Source organism: Macaca mulatta, chromosome 11 (genome assembly GCF_049350105.2).
Source record: "Macaca mulatta isolate MMU2019108-1 chromosome 11, T2T-MMU8v2.0, whole genome shotgun sequence".
NCBI lineage: Eukaryota > Metazoa > Chordata > Mammalia > Primates > Cercopithecidae > Macaca > Macaca mulatta.
In genome coordinates, this window is record NC_133416.1 from 96022512 (window position 1) to 96046539 (window position 24028).

The 24028-nt window shown below is 37.4% G+C and overlaps 1 long non-coding RNA gene across 1 annotated transcript; it reads right to left on the reverse strand.

The window, feature by feature from the left end:
• Nucleotides 1-856: 856 nt before the first annotated feature.
• On the reverse strand, nucleotides 857-23394 carry LOC114671070 (uncharacterized). The gene is made up of 3 exons (XR_013400691.1): nucleotides 23298-23394; nucleotides 15022-15186; nucleotides 857-2075 (listed from the first exon to the last, which is right to left on the reverse strand). It is a non-coding gene; the product is annotated as an uncharacterized LOC114671070 (long non-coding RNA).
• Nucleotides 23395-24028: the final 634 nt, after the last annotated feature.

Below are 24028 nucleotides of genomic sequence, written 5' to 3' on the forward strand. Positions count from 1 at the left end.
TGTACCGATCTCTACATTTTGATTCTGAATATGAGGCAATGAATCAAACAAGGGCATTGATGACATGCAGCACATTCTACCAAAGTCAGTATACCATCAGAAACCTGGAGAAGAAGTGGAAGACTACCATTCAGGGGAAATTTTCAATAAAGGTCCAACTGAAGGAGTCCGAAGCTTTCTTCAGCCTATCATTCCAGCCCATTTTCCACTATTCTCCCTCATAAATGTTTGATTATATCCAGATTGATATAGTCACTGCCTGGTATTACTGGTGGATTCCGCCTCCTCCTTGCCCTGGAGTCTTACTGTAACCTCCCTCCACGTCTCCCTCTCCCCTTCTGAAAACCCATCCCTTCCTTCTCCCTCTGCCCATTTCCACCTTCTACTTTAATGCCACTTAATTTCTCATTTCCCCATGAAGCCTTCTTGACCACACCAACACACATGCACTCTGTAGCCTATGACCTCATAGCATTTAATGTCTTTACTACTAATTAGATTTTAATTTAATCATACATTTGCACCTTGACATCCATTTTCTGTGGTTTTATATGTCCTATAACTCCTTATTCAACCACTCGATTATTTAACTGTTAATGCACGTATTATCTAATCTCCTTAAGGTTATATGCCCTTTGAAGGGGGGCTGCTATTTTTCTCTGTATCGTATAACTCTTGACTTGGTGCTAGTCCTTATTTCTCAAAAACAAAACAAAATATTTTAATGCTTTTTATTTATGAGTGAATTCAAATCCTATTACTAATGCATTTTCAGAATATTACTTTAACATTTATTATAAACTATGTCAATTGTATCCTTTTTCATACTAATAAGAATCACAACAATATCAAGAAGTTATGGTGTTTGGAGACATTTAATACAACATATAAATTCCTTCACTTGTTTGGAAGACTTTTTTTAACTGGAAATATAATATTAGTAGTTTTTATATTAAACATCATACTTGCTTAATCTGCTCTTTAATGTCATATAATACAATGTAATGAAGTAAACAGAAAATATTCAGTTTCTAAATTTAGAGTTTGTATTTCACCAAATTAATAAGGATACCAATGAATTCACACACCCAAGGTGGCAACAGCACTGAGTCAGGGTGTTATTTCCTCCCCTATTCTTTGTGAACATATTGATGGTGCTTATCACTTAATCATCAGACAAATGCAAGATCTTTTGTCTGTCTCCGGAGTCTACTGCTGCAACAAATGAATTTACCACTAGCAGCCTCATAAGTTCTTACACAGAATAACACCTCTTTGTAATAACACAGGAAATGTGAAAAAGGATTGCTACCAGCTTTACAGAGAAATTCTGCTTTAAGGTGAACGTTTATAATGAATGAAATGGCAGGATTTGGACCACAGTATGTCTGACATGTGTGATTTAGAAATTTATTACAAAGGATTCCATTGAATTTTCAAAGGAACTTCTCAAATTCTGAATGTAGGTGTTTCTTGCATCATCTGTTTAATCTAAGCTTCAGAATATAGACGGTCATGGGAGTCAGCCAGTGTAGATAAATAAAGAAATTAAACTTCATAAGCTTCATCAACAGCAGCTTCCATAGGAGTAGGTGTAATTTACTGAACATCCATCCATCTTTACTTCCAGAAACATGAGTAATGTCCTTCGGGTTTTAATTTGCACTTAGTCTATATGTTAAAAAGCTTGTGTAAGTAGCTAGAAATTAAATGAGCAGACATGTATGCTTTAAATTCAAATAGTGGCATGGGAAAATATTTTTACTATAATAAATGCATCTCTGATGTCTGCAGGGGAAATTGAATAGTATTTTATTGACTAAGATCAAACAATCCCTAATTACCACCCAGAGGCACAAAGTAAAATTCCAGCAAGTAGAGGCAGCATTAGGTTGCATCACACAGGCAGGCACTATTCTGGTATATGCCCAGGCATTTCCTTGAGGAGTTAACATAAGGTTTACCAGAAAGTCCATCTCACCAAGGCATTGTATGGCGAGGTCTCAGTTGCTTTTCTCTGCCCTCTGTGAGTTTGTTTTTTGTTACAGTTGAGGTCTTCAATCAATCTCAAACAACTGGAAAACAGAAAATGAAAATAGGCAGGTCTGGTTAATTGAAAGGCATAGTTTTTTTTTCTTTCCAACTTTTTATGAAATATTTGTAAAATCTGTCAATCCATTATCTACATTCATAACTACAATATTACAACTACAAATGAATCTTTTTTTTTTTTTTTTTTTTTTTGAGACGGAGTCTCGCTCTGTTGCCCAGGCTGGAGTGCAGTGGCGCGATCTCGGCTCACTGCAAGCTCCGCCTCCCGGGTTCACGCCATTCTCCTGCCTCAGCCTCCCGAGTAGCTGGGACTACAGGCGCCCACAACCGCGCCCGGCTAATTTTTTGTATTTTTAGTAGAGACGGGGTTTCACCGTGGTCTCGATCTCCTGACCTTGTGATCCGCCCGCCTCGGCCTCCCAAAGTGCTGGAATTACAGGCGTGAGCCACCGCGCCCGGCCCAAATGAATCTTTTTAGCATGATTCTTACGTTCTGAACATATAATCTATCAAAGTGACCTCATTCCCTGGTGGATTAACTATACAAGTCTTACTCCAAGACAGACGGGGCTTCCTTCAGGATCTGACTCTAGCCTACATTTCCTGTGACTCCTCACAGCAGGCTCTAAGCTCTAGCCTTATAAATTATCTTCATTTGCTGAGTATTTTGTGTCTTTCTCATCCTTGTGGCTTTTCCCATAGTCAGAGTGGTTTTTCAGACTACAAATTTCATGATTCCACTTCTCTCTCTTTTTCAATCCTACAATGCCTTCATTGATGTTGCCCCCAAAGTCTTCCATGAACTGGCCCCACTTGTCTCTCTAGTGCCAGCTTCAGTAACGTTCATCCCCATTGTTTATGTTCAACCCAAGATCATCTTTATATGCAGCAGATCACACCTCAGAGCATTAGACATGGCATGGCCTTTGCCTCTTTATATTCTTCGCTCTCAATATGAATAACGTGTGTCCTGGATTTAGTTGAAGCTTTGTCATTAAGTGACCAAAGAAAAAATGGTAAACTCTCTGAGATTTAGTTTCTTTATTTATAAAACAAGGAGGGGGTCAGTGATGATTTCTGAAATTTCTTCTTGGTACTTAAGAATTGTAATTAAAATAGAAAATGTAAAAAGTGTAAGATATAAGACCAATGCAAAATATGTGGTGAACTTAAGCTTTCACAAATAAATTTCTAATAGTACTTGGTTTAATTTTAAAATGCTTTTTCTCCTAAAAGAAAATTTGGAAATATATTAATTAGTTGGAATTTGAGGATTCACTAAACAAAAAAAATGTCAGATAGCAAAACTCCCTCAATTTAGTACAATTCATATACACTGAAATTCTGGACTAACCCCCTGGATTAAAAAAAATAATAAGGACTCCTAGTTTATAGTTTGGCATGTAAAAACTTAGAAGTTTCCACTCCTTCCTAACAACAAATAAGAGGCTGAAAAAAAATGAAAAATCAATAACCTTTCTTAGATTCATAGAGAAGTAAGGTTACAGGTCAAACTGCTACCCGAACACATATAGAGAATCACAACTTACCTGAGCAGAAACTAATGAAGAAAACCTAAAGTATAATTGATGAATTGCCAGAAGTTTCATGTGGATGGGTCTGAGAGCTAACGGCTTCTGGGGGACTCAGTCTTAGGAAAGACCTCATGCTTTTATGGGTTTTACTTCCTAGATCCTTATCAAGTTCTCACAGTGATTACAGGAGAAAAGATTCCTTTGTGCTTGTGACAGAGGAAAGGGAAGGAACTTTTTTGAAATATACCAGTACATTCTGTTCTTAATAAGTTCTGTCCCCAGGGGAAACCATTTAACTAGTTGCTGAAAATTAAAATTGCTAGAGTTTTATCAGAAACTAACTGACCTGGGGAAAGAGGTGTACCCAACCCTATCTGGTCTTCCATGTAGAAGAAGGAAAACACCCAACTTCAGCTCAGTCTAGTTATGTTGTCCCATCTGAGTTGAGGGGATGTGACTGAGAAGCATGTGTGAAGTTCACAGCCCAGAGACATAGGCTTAGTAAAGACTGAGACCTATTCATAAGATTACAAAACACTTATTTTCCCCCACACCTTACCACCACATTCATAAAGGCCTATTTATAGCAGTTTCTTTTACTCAAGGCATCATGTTCAGCTATCAAGAAAAAATTACAAGGCATACTAAAGGCAAAAACTACAGTTTGCAGAGACAGACCAAGAATCAAAATCAGACTTAAGATATGGCAGGAATGTTGCAATTATCAGACTGAGAATTTAAAACCACTTTTATTAATATGTTAAGGGCTGTAGTGAATGAAGTAGACAGCATGCAAGAATAGATGGGCAATATAAGTAGAGAAATAGGGATTTTCTAAGGAAGAACCCCCAAAATGCTAGAGATCAACAAAAACAAAAACAAACAAACAAACAAAAAACAACAACAGAAATGAATAATTCCTTCAATGGCTTTAGTAGACTGGACAAAGCTAAGGAAAGAGTCTCTGAGCTTGAGAACATGTCAACAGACATCTAACTGAAAAGCAAAGAGAACAAAGACTGGAAAAGAAAGAAAGGACGTAATATCCAAAAACTGTAGAACAATTCCAGAAGCATAAATACACATAATGGGGATATCAGGAGGAGAATAAAGATAAAGAAAAACAGAGGAAATACTTGAAACAATAATGATTGAGGATTTCCCCCAAATTAATGTCTGACACTAAATCACAAATCCAGGAAGTACAGAGAACACTGGGCAGGATGAATGTGAAAAAATCTCTATACCTAGGCATATCATCTTCAAACTACAGAAAATCAAAGATAAAATTTTGAAAGAAGTTGGGGGGTTGGGTAGGGGTGGAACAACAACAACAACATGAGAAGACAGAGGTGAAAAATCTCACCTTATCTATAGAGGAGAAAAATAAGAATTTCATTTGCATCTGAATTCTCCCTAGAAACAAGAAAAGCAGGCCGGGTGTGGTGGCTGACAGCTGTAATCCCAGCACTTTGGGAGACCGAGGTGGGTAGATCACCTGATATCAGGAGTCCAAGACTAGCCTGGCCAACATAGCAAAAACCCATGTCTACTAAAAAAAAACAAAAAACAATTAGTTGGGCATGGTTGTGTGCACCTGTGATCCCAGCTACTCAGGAGGCTGAGACAGGAGAATCATTTGAACACAGGAGGTGGAGATTTCAGTGAGCCGAGATCACACCATTTCACTCCAGCCTGGGTGACAAGAGCAAAATTCCATCTCAAAAGAAAACAAAGAAGAAAGAAAGAAAAAAAGAAACAAGGAAAACAAGAAGAGAGAACAGTGAAATATTTAAAGTTTTGGGAGATTAAAAACCCCACTGACCTATCGACCTATAATCTTATACCCTGTAAAACTGTCCTCTAAAAATGAGCGAGAAATGAAGACTTCCTCAGCAAAACAAAAATTAGAATTTGTTGTGCCTTACAAGAAATGTTTTAAAAAGCTCTTCAGCAAGAAGAAAAGCGATGTAGGTCACAAACTTGGATCTACATGAGGAAGAGCATTGGAGAAGGAATAAGTGAAGGTAAAATAAAAAAACCTCTTATTTTTCTCATACCTAATTGATCTAACAGATAACAGTTTGTTAAAAATAACAATAGCATAATTGTATTCAATTGTATGTATACATGTGTCTCTGTGTGTGTGTTACACACACACATACAAGGATATATATATGAAGTATCTATATAAAGTGTGTGTGTGTATATATATATACACATATATATATACTTATATATGCTTATATATAAGTGAAATAAATGATAGCAATGATACAAGAGACTTGAGGGAGGGCTTAGAACTATTTTGTCATTATAAGGTATTTATACTACCTGTGAAGTGGTATAGCATTATTTGAAAGTGCACTTGGAGTAATGGTAAAAGTACACTGTAAATTCTGAGATAACCACTAAAAATGTTTTGTTTTTGAAAAAGGTATAAGTGATATGTTAAGAAAGGAGAGAAAATAAAATTACATCAAATGCTCAGTTAAAACCACAAAAGGCAAAAATAAGTGGAGGACAAAAATGGAATCAAATAACAAACAGAAAATAAAAACCAGTAACAAATATGGTAGATTCTAATAAAACTGTATCGATAATCACTTTGAATGTTTATTGTCTAAATGCACCAATTAAAAGACAAAGATTGTCATAGTGGATAAAAAATTAAAACCCAACTATATGTTGTCTACAAGAAATCTACTTTAAATATAAAGAGATGTAGATTAAAAGTAAATGGATGAAGAAAATTATACCATTCTAATACTAACCAAATGAAAGTGGAAATTGATATATCAATTTCAGGCAGAGCAGGCTTCAGAGCAAGGAATGTCATCAGGGATAAAGAAGTGCATTACATGGGTAAGCACAGGCACAGAGTTAAAAAAAAATATCAGAAGGGCATTACATAATGACAAAAGGATTAATTCTTCAAGAAGACATAATTCTTAATTTGTATGTAACTAATAATAGAGAATCAAAATATATGAAGCAAAAACTGATAGAACTGCAATGAGAAATAGATGAATATACTATTATAGTTGGAGACTTCAATGCCCTCTGTCAGAAATGAACAGATTCAGCAGGCAGAAAATCAATATGGACATAGTTGAACTCCATAACATCACCAAACAATTGGACATAATGGACATCGATAGACTACTTTATGCAACATCAACAGAATACACGTTTTTCTCCACCTCACATGGAACACTGACCAAGACAGACCATGTTCTTGACAATAAAATACACCTTGACAAATTTTTAAAAACACAACACATACAATATCTGCTGTCAGGCAACAATGGAATTAAACTAGAGAGGAATAGTAGAAAGGTAGAAAGCTGAAAAATACCAAACTATGTGGAGATTAAGCAATATACTCATGGGTCCAAGAAAAAAAGCTCATGAGAAATTAAACTAAGTGAAATTTAAAACATGGCTTATTAAAACTTGTTGAATGCAGTAAGTGCAGTGATTAGAGGGAATTTTATAGCACTAAATGTGTATAATAGAAAAAAAGAAATGTCTAAAATCAATTATAGATCAACCAGTTTACAACACTGAAAAAGAAAAAGCAAATAAAATACAAAGTAAGTAGAAAAAAAAAAAGAAATAAAAGCTGGGACACAAATAAATGAAACTGAAAACAAAAAGTCAGTAGAGAAAATTAATGAAACTAATGAAAAGTTCAATCCATAAGCTTCTAGTCAGGGTAACTGGAAAAAAAAAGCAAAAGAGAGAGAACACAAGTTACTCATATCAGAAAGGAAAGAAAAGAAATTACTACAGCTCCCATGGATGTTAAAATGATAACAAAGGAATGCTATGGTCCCGGCTTGATGGCTTATGCCTGCAACCCCAGCCCTTGGGAGGTCAAGGCAGGAGGATAAATTAAGGCCAGGATTTGAGACTAACCTAGGCAAAATAGAACTTATCTCTAAAAAAATAATTTAATGAAATATCTGGGTATGGTGGTGCACACTTGAAATCCTAGCTACTCAGGTGACTGACGTGGGAAGATTCCTCGAGCCCAAGAGTTTGAGGCTGCAATGAGATACAATCATGCCACAGCACGTCGGTCTGAGCAACAGAGCAAGACACTCTTTGAAAAGTTTTAAAAAAGTTAAAAAAAAATACTACAAACAATTCTAATCTCACATGCTAGCCTAGGTGAAATGAACCCATGTCCTGAAAGACATAATCTGCCAAAACTCACACAAGAAAAAATAGACCATCTGAATAGACTCATATTTATTTAAAAAATTGAATCAATAGTTGATAACATTCCAAAACAAAAAGGATCCGGTGCAGATGGGTTCACCATGAATTTGACCAAACATTTAAGAAAGAAATCATGCTAATTTTCTGCAATGTTTTTTAGACGACAGAAAGTGAATGAATACTTTCTAATTCATTCTCTGAGGCCCAGCACTATCCTCATACAAAATCAGAAAGGCATTACAAGAAAAGAAAACTAGAAATCAATATCTCTAATTAACATAGATACAAAAATTCTCAACAAAATAGCAAATCAAGTCCAGCAATGTATAAAACAAAGTGTATCTCACTACCAAGGTGATTTATCACAGGTATATAAGGCTGGTTCAACTTCTGAAAATCAATCAATATAATTGATTCACATTAACAAGCTAAAGAAGAAAAGTCACATGATTATATCAATAAATGCAAAGAAAGCATTTGACAAAACTCAACACTCATTCATGTTAATAACTTTCAGTAAATTTGGTCTAAAGCAAAAATTCCTTAATCTATAAAGAATATTTACAAAAGCTCTACAACTAACATTACATTTGACAATGAGAAATTTGAGGTTTTCCACTAACATCAAAAGGAAAGCAAGAATGTCCCCTTTCACTACTACTTTTCAATATTTTACTGGAAGTGCTAGCTAATGTAACAAGGAAAGAAAATGAAGTGTATACAGATTGGAAAGGAATAAGCAAAACTCTCTTTGTTTGCAACTGTCATGATCATCTGTATTAGTCTGTTCTCACACTGCTATGAAGACATACCTGAGAGTTGGTAATTTATGAAGAAAAGAGGTTTTATTGACACACAGTTCCATAGGCTGTACAGGTAACATTGCTGGGGAGGCCTCAGGAAACTTACAATTATGGTGCAAGGTGAAGGGGAAGCAAGCCCATCTTTCAATGGTGGAGAAGGAGAGAAAGAGAGGGTAGGAGGAAGTGATACACACTTTTGAATAACCAGATGTCATGAGAACTCACTCATGAGACAGGAGTAGGGAGATGGTGCTAAACTATTCAAAACTACTCCCATGATCCAATCACTTCCCACCAGGTTGCTCCCCTGACACTGAGGATTACAATTCAACATGGCCCCTCCCAAATCTCTGTAATTTTCTGTTTTAAAACCAATCATGACTTTCCAACAGTCCCACCGCATCTTAACTCATTCCAGCATTAACCCAAATGTCCAAGCCCAAAGTCCCAACTGAAACAAGGCTAGTCATTTCTGCCTATGAGCCTGTAAGATCAAAAACAAGTTAGTAACTTCCGAGATACAATGGGGTTACAGGCATTGGGTAAATGCTACCATTCCAAAAGGGAGAAATTGGCCAAACAAAAGGGACTACAGGCCCCATGCAAGTCCAAAACCCAGCAGAAAAGTCATTAAATCTTAAAGCTCTGAAATAATCTCCTTTGACTCCATGTCTCACAACCAGGTAGTGCTGGAACATCCCATGGCCCATCCCATGGTCTTGGGCAATTCTGCTCCTGTAACTCTGTAGGGTACAGCCCCTTCAGCTGCTTTCACAGGCTGGTGTTGACTGACAGTGGCTTTTCCAGGTGCATGGTGCAAGCTGTCAGTGGATCTATCATTCCGGAGGCTGGAGGATGATGGCCTTCTACTCACAGCTCCACTAGGCAGTGTTGCAGTGGGGACCTGTGTGGGGGTTCCAACCCCACAATTCTCCTCCACACTGCTAGTAGAGGTTCTCCATGAGGGCTGCTACTCTACAGCAGACTTCTGCCTGAACATCCTGGCATTTCCATATATCCTCTGAAATCTAGGTGGAGGTTACCAAAGCTTAACTCTTGTCTTCTGCACACCTGCAATCCTGACACCATGTGGAGGCTGCCAAGGCTTAGGCTTGCAAACTCTGAAGCAGTGGCCTAAGCTGTACCTTGGCCCCTTTTAGCCACAGCTAGAGCCAGAGCAGCTGCGATGCAGGATGCCATGTCTCAAGGTTGCACAGAGCAGTGGGGACCCACAAAACCATTTTTCCCTCCTAGGCCTCTGGGCCTGTGATAGGAGGGGCTGCTGTGAATGTATCTGAAATGCCCTGGAGACATTTTCCCCATTATCTTAGCAGTTAACATTCAGCTCTTCTTTACTTATGCAAATTTCTGCAGCTTTTAATTTCTCCCCAGAAAATGGGTTTTTCTTTTCTACTGCATGGTCAGGTTGCAAATTTTTACATTTTTATGCTCTGCTTCCCTTTTAAATATGTTTCTGTTTCAGATCATTTCTTTCTTTATGTAAATGAGCATAGGCTTTTAGAAGCAATAGGTCCCATCTTGAACACAGTGCCTTAGAAATTTATTCTGCCAGATACTATAAACCATCTCTCTCAAGTTCAAAGTTCCACAGATCTCTAGAGCAGAGGCAAAATGCTGCCAGTCTCTTTGCTAAAGCATAGCAAGAGTGACTTTTACTCCAGTTCGCAACAAGTTTCTCATCTCCATCTGAGATCATCTCAGCCAGAACTTCGTTGTCCATATCACTATAAGCATTTTGGTTACAACCATTCAACAAGTCTCCAGGAAGTTCCAAACCTTCCTGTATCTTTCTTTCTTCTTCTGAGCCCTCCAAACTGTTCCAACCTCTGCCCATTACCCAGTTCCAAAGTTGCATCTACGTTTTCATGTATCTTTATAACAATACCTCATTTCACACCAATTTTCTGTATTAGTTTGTTCTCACACTGCTATAAAGACATACCTGATACTGGGTAATTCATGAAGAGGTTTAATTGACTCACAGTTCAACAGGCTGTATGGGTAGCATGGTTAGGGAGGCATCAGAAAACTTACAATCATTGCAGAAGGCACTGGGGAAGCAAGCAGATCTTACCATTGTTGAGCAGGAGAGAGAGGGACAAGGGATGTGCTACATACCTCTAAACAACCAGATCTAATGAGAATTCTGTCATGAGACAGCACTAGGGGGATGGTGCTAAACCATTAGAAACCACCCCCATTGATACAGTTTAGCTATGTGCCCACCCAAATCTCATCTTGAATTGTAATTCCCATAACCCCTATGTGTGGTGGGAGGCACCCAGTGGGAGGTAATTGAATCATGGGGGCAGTTTCCCCCATGCTATTCTCATGATAGTAAATAGTCACGAGATCTGATGGTTTTATAAGGAGCTTCACCATTTGCTCATTTCTTATTCTTCTCTTTCCTGCTGCCATGTGAAGAAGGATTTATTTGCTTCTCCTTCCACCATGATTCTAAATTTCTTGTGGCCTCCCATCCCTGCAGAACTGTGGGTCAATTAAACCTCTTTCCTTTATAAATTACCCAGTCTCCAGTATTTCTTCAGAGCAGAGTGAGAAGAAACTAGTACAGGAAATTCGTACTACAGAGAGTAGGATGCTGCTGTAAAAGATACCCAAAAATGTGGAAGCAATTTTGGAACTGGGTAATATAGGCAGAGGTTGGAAGAGTTTGGGGGACTCAGAAGAGGACAGAAAAATGTGGGAAAGTTTGCAACCACCTAGAGACTTGTTGAATGGCTTTGACCAAATTGCTGATAGTGATATGGACAATGAAGTCCAGGCTGAGGTAGTATCAGATGGAGATGAGAAACTGGTTAGGAACTGGAGTAAAGGTCACTGTTGCTATGCTTTAGCAAAGACTGGCATCCTTCCCCTCTGCCCTAGAGATCAGTGGAAATTTGAACTTGAGAGAGATGATTTATGTTATCTGGCAGAAAAAAATTCTAAGTGGCAAAACATTCAAGAGGAAGCAGAGCATAAAGGCTTGCAAAAATTGCAGACTGACGATGTGATGGAAAAGAAAAACCTGTTTTTTGGGGAAAAGTTGAAGTTAGCTGCAGAAATTGGCATAAGTAACAAGGAGCCAAATGTTAATCACCAAGACAATGGGGAAAATGTCCCCAGTTAAGTCAGAGACCTTCATGGCAGTCTCTCCCATCACAGGCCCAGAAGTCTAGGTGGGAAAAACTCACCCTGGGGCCCATAATAACTGCTCAGCATGTGAGTGACCCATCTTAAAAGCAGATCCTGCACACCTCAATTTAGTTGGAATTGGGTAGGGTAGGACCCAGCCCAAACTGCAGATTCATGAGAGAAATAAATGATTTTTATTGATTTAAGTCACTAAATTTTGGTATGAAGCAAAAGACAACTGGAGCATATTTAAATCAAGCAATACGTATAATGTACTTAATACAGTATGTGATATAAACTTTCTTACCTTAAGGTGGCTATTATATTAGGAATATTATAAAGTAGAGGTTAAGATCACAGATGTGGGAGTCAGACTGCTTGAGTCTGAATCCTAGATCTGCTACTTTTTTAGCTATGTAACATAAAGTAAGTTACTTAACCTCTCTATAATTCAGTCTCTCATTTTAAATGGAGATAATGATTGTATCCACTTCATAGGGTTGTGGTCAGAGTTAAATGAGTTGCAGTTCCCCAAATGGGTCATAATATTCATCATAACCAAGCCTTTGTAGTAGATGTTCCTGCACCTCACCACTCCTTCATTTAGGTCTCAGGTTAGCTAGTCCATTCTCTAAGGAATTTTGATCAGATATGCCTTTTCTTTTCTTTTCTTTTTTCTTTTCTTTTCTTTTCTTTTTTTCTTTCATTTTCCTTCCTCCCTTCTTTTCTCCCTCCCTCTTTTCCTTCCTTCCTTCCTTCCTTCCTTCCTTCCTTTCTTTCTTTCTTTTCTTTCTTCTTTTTGTGCATTCATGTATGCATGCACTTTCTTGAAGAAGACCTAAAGAAATGTTACTTATGACTCAACATCATACCAAGATTCTGAGAAATTACCCTTTCACGTTTAACATTCACGTTTGAGGATTAGGTGAATCTTTGGGAACTAGTCTGGCACATAATTAGAAAGGGCAGCCTGGGTGCAGTAGCTCATGTCTATAATCCCAGCACTTTGGGAGGCCTAGACAAGAGGGTCACTTGAACCCAGAAGTTCAAGACCAGCCTGGGCAACATAACAACATCTCTACAAAAAATAAAACACACTAGCTGGGCATGGTGGTGCACGCCTGTGGTCCCAGCTATTTGGGAGGCTGAGGCAAGAGGATCACTTAAGACCAGAAATTTGAGGCTACTGTGAGCTATTATCATGCCACTGCATTCCAGCCTGGACATCAGAGTGAGACCCTGTCTCAAACAAACAAACAAAAACTCAGAAAGGGCAAATTCCCTGCTGTCTTCAATGTCCCCTCTCCTCTCTGGTAACCAAAACTCTGCTATCGGCCTAAACTTGTTTCCCAGATTCTTTTTTCTCAAGACGGATTAACTCCTGAGGGCTTTGCAGATTCTTCATGGAAACAGATTTCTGGAGAATATACCCCAGCATTTCACTGAAAATCACTAACCTGGTCTAGATCTCAATAGATGCATCCTAAATTAAAGCTGGGATTGCCATTTTATTAACATAAGAAAAAAATCTTCCCTACATATTCTGTGGACTCTGCATGTGTGTTTCTTTTGCGGTTGGGATGCTTTTTAATCTCTTACATTGTGATAATATCTATCCTTGCTTTTGAGCCAAGTTAAGTGCAGCTTCAAGTGCTGGAGGCATATAAGTCTGTGGTAAAATAAAGAAGACATGAAAAGAGAAGTTGGAGCAGAAGCTCACAAAGACATCAGGAAGAGGGAATAATATACTGCCCAGAATGGTTCCAGTAAAAGTCAGGAAATGATCCTCAAGTCAACATAAGTTTAGAGTTACTGACACTTGTAAGACTTTAATATTTAATATAACCCCTCCAGTTTGATCAAAAGTATCTTACATTTTCTGGCATTTGAGTAAAAATAATTTCTGGCTTCATTACATTTTAAAAATTCAGCTAAAAGTCATAAAGTAGCACAAAATTTGTAATGTAAATATTAAACAGCAGTACAGTGTTCAACACAATTCACTTTCATTCTCACCGTTATCCATGGCCATGAGTCCCTTCATTTTCATTCATTTATTTATTCACTAGATATTTATTGAGGAGTTACCTTGCACAAGTCAAAAGAAGAATCACAATTGACTCATAAGGGAAAAAGAACTGAAATACAGTGAAGGGAAACAGTAGATGAATATACAAGATATATTAGAGGAAAAATGTTTAATACAGTTGACTTAATGAAAATTTTTTATGCGCCCGGCACTATTCCAAACACTTTATTAACTATTTTGATCCTCACAGAGTCCCCAAGAGATGGACACTTTTATTGTCTCCATTATACAGCTGAGGAAATTAAGGTGAAGTCAAGTTTTATACTCACATTTTTTAAATACTTTTTCTGTTATTTGCTTTGGATGGTAGTTAAGGTAACTGTTTTGCTCCAAGAATATTTTTCCAGGGGAGGGGGCTTATAAGGAGCATATTGGGAAGATTAGATTTAAGCAGAGGTGAGCAACCTTTTTTTTTTGCAGAAAACCAGACAGTAAATATTTCAGTTTTGAGGGCTGAGTGGTCTCTGTCGTTTAGCTTTGCCATTGTAGTGCAAAAGCAGCTGTAGGCAATATGTAAACAAATGAGTGTGGGTGTGCTCTAAAAATATTCCACTTATGGTCATTGAAATTTAAATGTGTATTAATTTTTACATATCACAAAATATTCTTCTTTTAATTTTATTTCAATCTCTACTAAAGGTAAACGATTTTTAATTCACAGGTCATACAGGCAGAGAGTTGGATTTGTCTCATGAACTGTAGCTGGCCTCTGGTTTAGAAAATATACAATATGAGTCCCATTAAAGGATGAATGGGAGTTTTCCAGGCAGACAAAGACATTCCAAATGAAGAAAATAGCAGCTGGCACAGACATAAGTAGGTGAGCAGGCCTGACTGTTTTGAAGATCTATAAACAGCATCATTGTCACTAAGTGTTGGAGTGGGTGGAAGACACAGAGAAGAGAATGGAAGAATCTCTTGTGGGAATTTGACCTTTACTGTGTAGTCAGTGGGAAACCATTGTGGATTTCGTGGCATAATGAGGTTTGCATTTTTGAAAGTCTCTCTGGAAGCAAAGTGAAAAACTGATGCTACTAGTCCAAGGCAGAAGAAAAAGAAAACATTTAAACAATTTTGGTAGTACAGCAAAAGACCATATAGATGCAAGCTGCTCATCTCTTAGTTTCTGGGAATTTTCTGTTTTCTTCACACATACCATGTCCTTTCCTGACTCACAACCATTGTAGACGATATTTTTCCTTCTTGGAATTTTTTTTTCTTCTTTTATATCACTTAACTCCTTTTCATCCTTGAGGTTTCAGTTTTATTGTCACTTCTCAGGAAAGCCTTCATGGACCCCACTTAGATCAGGATTCACAGCCTTTTGAGACACAAAAATAGGACTTGTACTTGTCTTTAGCTACAATCGCGTAACATTTGCTCAGGATCTGTCTCCTGTTCTAGACTGTAAGCCACCCGTCTGCCACTGTATCCCAGGGTCTTTCACAGTGTCTACTTCAGAGTACATGCTCAATGAATACTTGTAGTGACATGGGGTTGAAAGAAAGGATACTTACCAAGCAGCATTGACTTGAATTTTGTGATTTAATGGTTGAATAAGGTATAAAATAGGGCTAAGGATAATTCCTAGATTTGGGTGACAAAATAGTTGGTGGGACACACAGAGAGAATGCAGGATGGAAGTTAAATCTGAGGCACTTATGGAAATGTTGATTTTGAATTGCCTCTGGGACATCTGAGGAGACATGTTAAGAGATGTTTAGTCTCCTCCTCACTGGGCTAGGATGATAATTTTATATTTGATCCTGATTAAAACCTGATTCATCATAATTCAGTCCTAATTCAGACTTAGAAATGCATATCTTCATAATTTAATTTAAAATATTCATTTAAAAATAAAATTTATTATTAGTAAACTCACAGTGAAACCATCAGCTACCAGATAGAAGCTTTGGATTGCAAGTAGATTCTTGTCTATCAGCTACCAATTAGACATTGTGAAAGGCATATTATTAAACGATGATGTGTCAAAGATTTGTAGTTTTAAAAACAATATTGTTAGGCTGCAAAATTTACAAAATTATCAAACAAGTCGTTACTCAAATAAATAGTCTTTTTTTTTTTCTTTGTTCTGAGATGGAGTCTCGCTCTGTCACCCAGGCTGGAGTACAATGGTGCGATTGCAGATCACTGCAACCTCCTCCTCCCAGATTCAAGCAATTCTCACGCCTCAGCCTTCCAAGTTGCTAGGACTACAGGTACACACCACTAAGCCCAGCTAATGTTGTTTGTATTTTTAGAAGAGACAGGATTTCACCATGTTGGCCAGGCTGGTCTTGAACTCCTGGCCTCAGATGATCCGCCTGCCTCAGTCTCCCAAAGTGCTGGGATTACAGACGTGAGCCACCCACATCTGGCCTTAATAGTCAATTATTTCTTATTGATTACAACTTTGTTTGAAGGTGGCAAGAGGTATAATGTTGCCACCAACAGTAAAGAAGGTACCGTATTCAGTTTCTCAGAATTTTCACTGAAGTTTCTAGGGATGTGTTGTTCTTAAAAATATTCCCAAATATTTCTGTATCTCTTTCTTTCCCTTTCTTTCTGTTTTTCTGTGGGGAGATGGATTGTCTAGAGAGCCTGCTTTTTTGTATTAAATGATGGGGAGAATTTTAAAACCCTCTTGGGAGTAGATTCTTTGTGCCATCTATGTGAAAAGACTTGATTATTCTGTTCACAAAATACCCAGTTAAAAATTGAATCAATAGTTGATAACATTCCAAAACAGAAAGGATCAGGTGCAGATGAGTTCCCCATGAATTTGACCAAATATTTAAGAGAGAAATTATATTAATTTTCAGCAATGATTTTTAGAAGACAGAAAAAGAATGAATACTTTCTAACTCAATCTATGAGACCCAACATTGTCCTCATACCAAAACCAGCAAAGATACTACAAGAAAACTAGAATCGATATCTCTAATTAACATAGATATAAACATTCTCAACAAAATTGCAAATCGAGTCCAGCAATGTATAAAACAATTGATATGCCACTACTAAGTTGACTTATCACAGGTATATAAGGCTGGTTCAACTTTTCAGAAAATCAATCAATATAATTGATTCACATTAACAAGCTAAAGAAGAAAAATCACATGATTATGTCAATAAATGCAAAAAAAGCATTTGACAAAACTCAACACTGATTCATGTTAATGACTTCCAGTAAATTTGCGACAACTCATGCCCTGTTGATTCTGGTTCCTGTTCCAAACTCCTCCCGTCTAATATATGCTAAGATTTAGAGTTCCCTTCCAAAAACTTCACTTCCATTATGTTATTCCCCTTGCTCCAAAAATTGGTAAAAAGATGCTTCAAAGGTCACATTTTCTCAACCTGGAGTTCAAGCCACCTTCGGTTATTTTTCTTTCCCTATTTTGTCTTGTTTCTTATGATTCTCCAACATGAATCTTCCCTGATCAGACTGGTGATCTCATCTTACTCCAACTTTCACCATTCTCTTTCCTGTCTTTGTTTGTTCTTCCCCTCTGTTTGGAATTCTCTTTTTGGCTAATTTAAAGCTCATCTTCGCTAAAGGCCAATTTAATTTGTATCCCTTCTTTGATGGCTTCATAGACAGATTAAATATACACTGCTCTCCCTTCTCCAAGTTGACCTAACTCATATGGAGTCCTGTTCCTGTAATAATAATGCTTTTCCTAGTTGGGGAAGTTTGACTAAGTCTCTCAGGTGATTTCATTTGATCCATGCAACAGTTCTTCCAATGTAGTAAAATAATCTGTAATATTAAGATTATGAAACTTGGAAATTTAATTTTAATTTCACCAAAGAATCAAAATTGGTAAGTAGTAGTTCCAGGTTTGACTCTCTATGAAATCCACAGTCTGCTATGTTGTAATGGAAGAAAGTTTCTTAATTTAGGCTTATGAGAGGTGAGAGTCTCATAAGAGATTTTTTTTTTTTCAGAGAGTCAATTTAATATGATGGGCTCTGGACTCAGAAGTCCAGCATTTGGATTGCTCTTTCCTAGGGGAGTGACCTTGGGGAAGTCATGGAGCTTTCTTTGATCCTTGTCTACTCACCTGAAAAATAAAAACTCAGATTGTGTCAAGGAAAAGGGAAAGAAGAATATATGATAACATTTTGACAATTGTGAAGCAGCAGCCATTATACAAGTATTGCAGTTGTTATTCAAAGAGGTATTGGGTAGAATTTCAGTGCAAATTAAAAGGTTAAAACTCCTACATAAAAGAAAGCTGAAGACCATAAGATATTGTCAGCAGGAGCAGTAACCAAATAAAGTAATTTAGGTATTGACTGAGGTTTAGCAATGTGAAGAGCAATGAACTGGATGGAGTGAATGATTTAAAAAGTAAATGCTCATGGTCCATGCCCAAGAACATTTCTTTCCTAAGGCAAATACTGTGTATGTATATTATGTATATGCAATTATGTATATGCATATTTGCAATATACATAATTAAAATGTTGTGTATTATATGTACATATAATTTGCTTAATTCTCTACATTTGACAGTTTTCAACTTTTGCTCTCGTAGAACTTGGTAGAGAATTGATTGTATTTTAACATATCTCCTTAAATAGGTGTCTTCCTCTATTCATCATTGTAGTCCTGGCATCTAACATAGAACCGTGCATGTCAGTAACTAATTTATGTGGAAAGAAGGGAGAGAGGGAGGGATGAAGGGAAGGAGGACATGAAGAAGGGTGGGAAGGAAGAGCAGCAGGAGGAAGAAAGAATCCAGTTTACTATGTGAATCCTTGAATTATCCTTGGAAATATTCTCAACTCGGGACAGTTTTCAAATTCTAGAGTCACAGTGATTATCTGTCTATTGTATTCCACTTATAGCTATTATTCCCTTATCTTTTTTCTTGTGGCTTTTCTTCTAGTTCCTTTCTTTGTTTAGCCCATATCCTTGCTGATGCGTCATCTAAAATTACCATAATTTTTGTTTTTATTTTTATTTTATTTTATTATATTTTTGAGACAAGACCTTGCTCTGCCACCCAGACTGAAGTGCAGTGGCATAGTCATGACTCACTGAAGCCTCCACCTCCCAGGCTCAATTGATCCTCCTGCCTTAGCCTCCAGAGCACCTGGGACTACAGGCATGTGCCACCACAGCCATCTAATTTTTCTAGATATTGTAGACATGAGCTCTCAGTATGTTGCCCTGGCTGGTCTAGAACTCCTGTGCTCAAGCAATCCTCCCACCTCAGCCCCACAAACTGCTGGGATTACAAGTAGTAATCACAGTGAGCCACTGTTACTGGCTTAAGATTTTTATTTGATCAAAAGTCAAATAATGATATATTGAACAAATAAATCATAGAAACCACGAGAACACCATACTAGCAAGTAAAATTTCAAGATATGCTTCCCTGACTGAAGACTTTCAGTAAGGCTTGTCAGGAAACCCCTAAACATGTGGTCTAGTAAAAAAGCTGATTTGTGGAGTCAAAGAGTCTCAGTTTAGACAAGCCCTTTCCTATTTTCTAGATCTGTGGCTTTAGATATGTCATTCAGTGTCCATGAGTCTCAGTGTCTCATTATAAAGTGCTGGTAATATTTCCTACCAATAAGAGATTTTGGAGATTAGGAATGGTGTACATCAAACATTTAGCATAATACCTGGCTCTTGGGAGGAAATAAAAAAATATGTAAAATGCAAGACTTTTGGTCAAATGAATATTACAGATATTACAGGTAATAATTGCTTAGTAATTTAGAAGAGAGACATACAATTAGCTACTACCAGTGCCTGAGAATATGCTAAGAACAGTAAATATTAACCAATTGCTTGAATACTAGCTATTGAATGTATTCCCAAAACATATGAAATAAGTAATTGCTATGACTTCATAATGATATTTCTATTGGTCAGATTTTCACATCTGATTTATCCCACTGGGTGGGGGAGTGTACTAATCCATTCTCATGCTGTTAATAAAGACATACCCAAGATTGGGTAATTTATAGAAGAAAGAGGTTTAATTGACTTACAGTTCAGCATGGCTGGGGAACCCTCAGGAAACTTACAATCATGGTGGAAGAAAAAGCAAACATGTCCTTCTATACATGGTGGCAGGAGGGAGAAATGCTGAGCAAAGGATAAAGTCCCCTATAAAACCATCAAATCTTATGAGAACTCATTCACTATCACAAGAACAGCATGAGGGTAAGCTCCCCCATGATTAAATTACTTCCCCCCATGATTAAATTACTTCCCACCAGGTCCCTCCCATGAGGGAGGGACCTGTTTACATGTTACCCACAGAATCCCCATGTGGGGATTCTGGGAACTACAGTTCAACATGAGATTTGGGTGGGGACACAGCCAAAGCATATCAGGAAGTGACATAAAACATGGCCAACCATACTATTAAACAAATAAACAAAAAACTAGTCTGAAGATCTTAGAAAAATGCTACAAACAATTAAACCTAATGAACATTAGCAACAGCAAGTTGTTGGGAAATTCTCTTATTATGTAGAACAAATTGGGCTATTGTAAAATGGCATAAGTTCTGTGATGGTTCAACCTTATAAGGCTTGAACGAAACCAAAAGGATGCCATGTATGGATCAGCTAAAGTACATGCATACTGGAAAGGAACATATGGATGAGGTGTTAAGGCAGCACTGCTCAACCTGTCCTCACATGAATTTCACTTAAGGTCGAAGGGCTAATAGTAGCCTTTCTCTTAGAAAATTCTCCCCAGCTCCCCAGAGAGAAAAACTCATATTTTCTATTTGCCTGTTTAGTGTGTATATTTATTTTACTACTGAATTCCTGAACACAGTCTGAAAGATAGTGATTCTGAGCTCATAATGAATTCTAGAAATTATCTTTTATTCGTAAAATTACTATCATGAAAACACTTTAAGGAATTCCTAAAGCACGTTCACTTATCACGCAGACAATGGGTTTATCTACTCTCTCGAATCTTGAAACTCTTATTTATCTTTTACAGCACTCATAAAGCCTGATGCTGTCCCTGTGTGAAAGTGTGCTTGTGCATGATTGTTTGCCTAGCATCTCTTCCACTTTTGTATGTTGGTTTTTTCTTAGCTCACTGGCTGTGGTCATTACAATTTTCCCCTATCACCTCACAAGCTATAGGACAGCTGAGCTTAAAATCCTGATTTTAACTGGAAGCCTAAACCTTTCAGCACTCTTTTTGCTACTCTGAACAGGGCTGAATTACAGAAATGGAATAAAACTGATCTTATTGCATTTATTGACTGCACTTCTTAGTTAGGTGCAGAACCCTCCAAATCCAACCACAGAGAGTGAATGAGCAGAGCAGCATCCAAGCACATTTGTAAGAACCAGGGCTTAGGCCACCTGAAAGTATCTGATATCTCTCTTCAGTGAGTTTGCATAATTTCTTACAAACAGAGCTACTTCTAATCCCTTTCTGCTCTACAATGAGTACATATCAGGACAGAACAGATATTCCTTACTCAATGCCAGACCTTTTCAGAGACTTTAAGGGTTGAGCATGCTTACCTTGTTCATAGGACTGACGGCATCAAACGTTATTCGAAGATTGATTTGTATTTATGTAAGCTCTGGTGTGAAAACTTAAATATTTAAACCAATCCAAATGAAATTTTTTTCCCCTCAGGGCTATAATGCTTATGACCTGTAATGCCACATTGGGACATAAAGAATCTCTAGTCACTCTGTAAGCCTGGAATGTGTCCTTGATCATGTTGTTTTTCTAGAAGTCTCAAAGGTTTAGTTAAACTCTGTTAATTGGTTTGTAATTTCTACCTCCCTGCTCTTCTTTCCCTTTCTAACTTCCTCGTCTCAAATGACACTTGCACTGGTTAATAATCAGGAATGTTTGCGTTATAAAATGACTTCCAGTTTTTCGGTTTTTCTAACAAATGCTCTATTGTGTGTAGTGCTATTCTCATATATCTTTTAAGGTTTATGGGGAAAAGAAATGTTATATAGGAACTAAGAATTTTAGAAAGAGTGACAAACAATGAAACAAAGAAAAGAAAAAAGAAATATGAGAATCACCTACTTCAGTCACTTGCCTGAAAGTTTTATGAGAGGCCTTGTCAACCACACCAGAAATAAAGCAGTGGCCTATTGTCACTGTCAGTGGTCCGTGTGTCTGCCCTCTGTTGATGGCCAAGTCATGCAGACATAGGCAGATGACTTGTCCCAGCTCTATTACCACCTGAGAAGGTTGGCACTGTGATAGACTTTTGGGTGCCAGGGCTATAACATGAAGGAAAAATCATAGGAAACATTAAATTTGAAATCTAAATGCTTTCTAAGAATCCAAAGCATTTGCTGGTAACCATGAGTGTGATATGCCTTGGAACTAAAATAAAGCAAACAAATTGATAATAAAAACAGTGACCTTTTAACAATAATAGTAATAATGACAATAATGACACTGAGTAAAACTGGCAAGCTTACTCTTTGCTAGTCACTGAGCTCAGTGCTTTACACATTTTATGTCTTCTCTTTCAATCCTCACATCAACCTTATGAGATATTTCCATTTTGCAGATAAAGAAGCTGAAGAATTGAACTGCTAACTAATAGTAGTAATAGTAGTCACAGTGACAACAGTGATAATAACAAACATTGTTTTAAAGATTTTACATGTTACCCAATTTAATTCTCAATGACAAGCCAATTATATAGGTTATAGAATTAGAAACTACACACAAGAAAACTGAGGCATACAGAGGTTAATTTAATTTTCCAAGATTACTAAGCAAATACATGGTAGTGCTGGAATTTGGACTCAGGCATTTTGGCCTTAGGGTCAAGGTTACTAAGGATTATGCCCAAGGATAAAGTATAAGGTCACCAAGGTCACCAAGCATTATGGATCAAGGTCACCAAGCATCATGCTCTACCATCTCCCCAGAAGCAAAGTATAAATAAATGTAGATGGCGTACATCAAAACACAACTCACAACAGTTTCTTATTTACTCTATTTCAGTGATGGAACTCAGCTGATGTTAGGACAAATATGAAAGTATACTTCTGGTTGCTTAAGCTCTTCAAATATGCCATGTATGGATCAGCTAAAGAGACCAGCTTATCCTGATTTGTTCAGGACTTTCCCAGTTTTAGCACTGACTGTACCACCTCCCAGGAAACCTTTCAGTTCTGAATAAACTGAGAACGTTGGTAACAGAAGCGTGGAATATGAATATTGCTTAATTGATAACCCTAGTCCAACCCCAATGTTATTTCCAGTTGTACATTACCAAGAAGAGAATTGAGACATTTATTGTAGGAAGCCCAGCAAATATACCCTCTCCCTTTTTGGCACTTAGCAACTTTGCAACTTTCAATTACTCCAACATTCATGCCTAGGAAAGACTCAGTGAAACCGGATTGCGATTAAATAATTCATTGCTGCTAAGAAAGAAATCCACTTACATGTACCTTTCAGTTCTTCCTGATGGTTTTCCCTCTCTACCATACTCCAGCAAACTCAGCCCCCAGCTCATCTGGGCAGACAGGCCAGATCCTAAAGGCTGTGACCTTCACTAAGATTACAAGCTAAGAGTCAACAGGGTTTTCTGCCAAGGGACCTCTTATCTCTGGACAGCTTCAGAGAACAGCATCCCGAATTAAGTTTTTTGTGTTCCATGGGCATTTACAAAAATAATTCTTTCCAGTCTTTGAAACAGCCAGTCTTGCCAGCAAATGCTGGAAAACACAAACATTTAGTAGCACATCTGCATCTGGTAAATTTTGACAGAAAATAGAATAAATATATTTAGCAATATCAGTGACCATTCTTTAGTAAACAAAGCCTTGCTATCTTGAAAAAGAAAACTGAAACAATATGAAAATCCATATTATGTTAAAAGCAAATCCGACCTGCTCAGTAGAGTCACACATTCTCACACAGCATTTCTCGAGTGCCAATTATATGCTGCACACTAGTAGCGTGGAATAGTATAATTCAGTAAGACAAAATATAAAATAAAAAATACTAAAAAGACTGTGTTCAAAGTGCCATACAACAGATTACCTCTGACATGGAAGGCTTGGAGTCGGAAATGAGCGTGCCAAGCAGACTAGGAAGTGAAGAGCCTTCCAAGCCAGCAAAGTTATGTACAAAGGAAAGAAGCTTAGATGGGCTTAATGTTCTGGAGGAATCT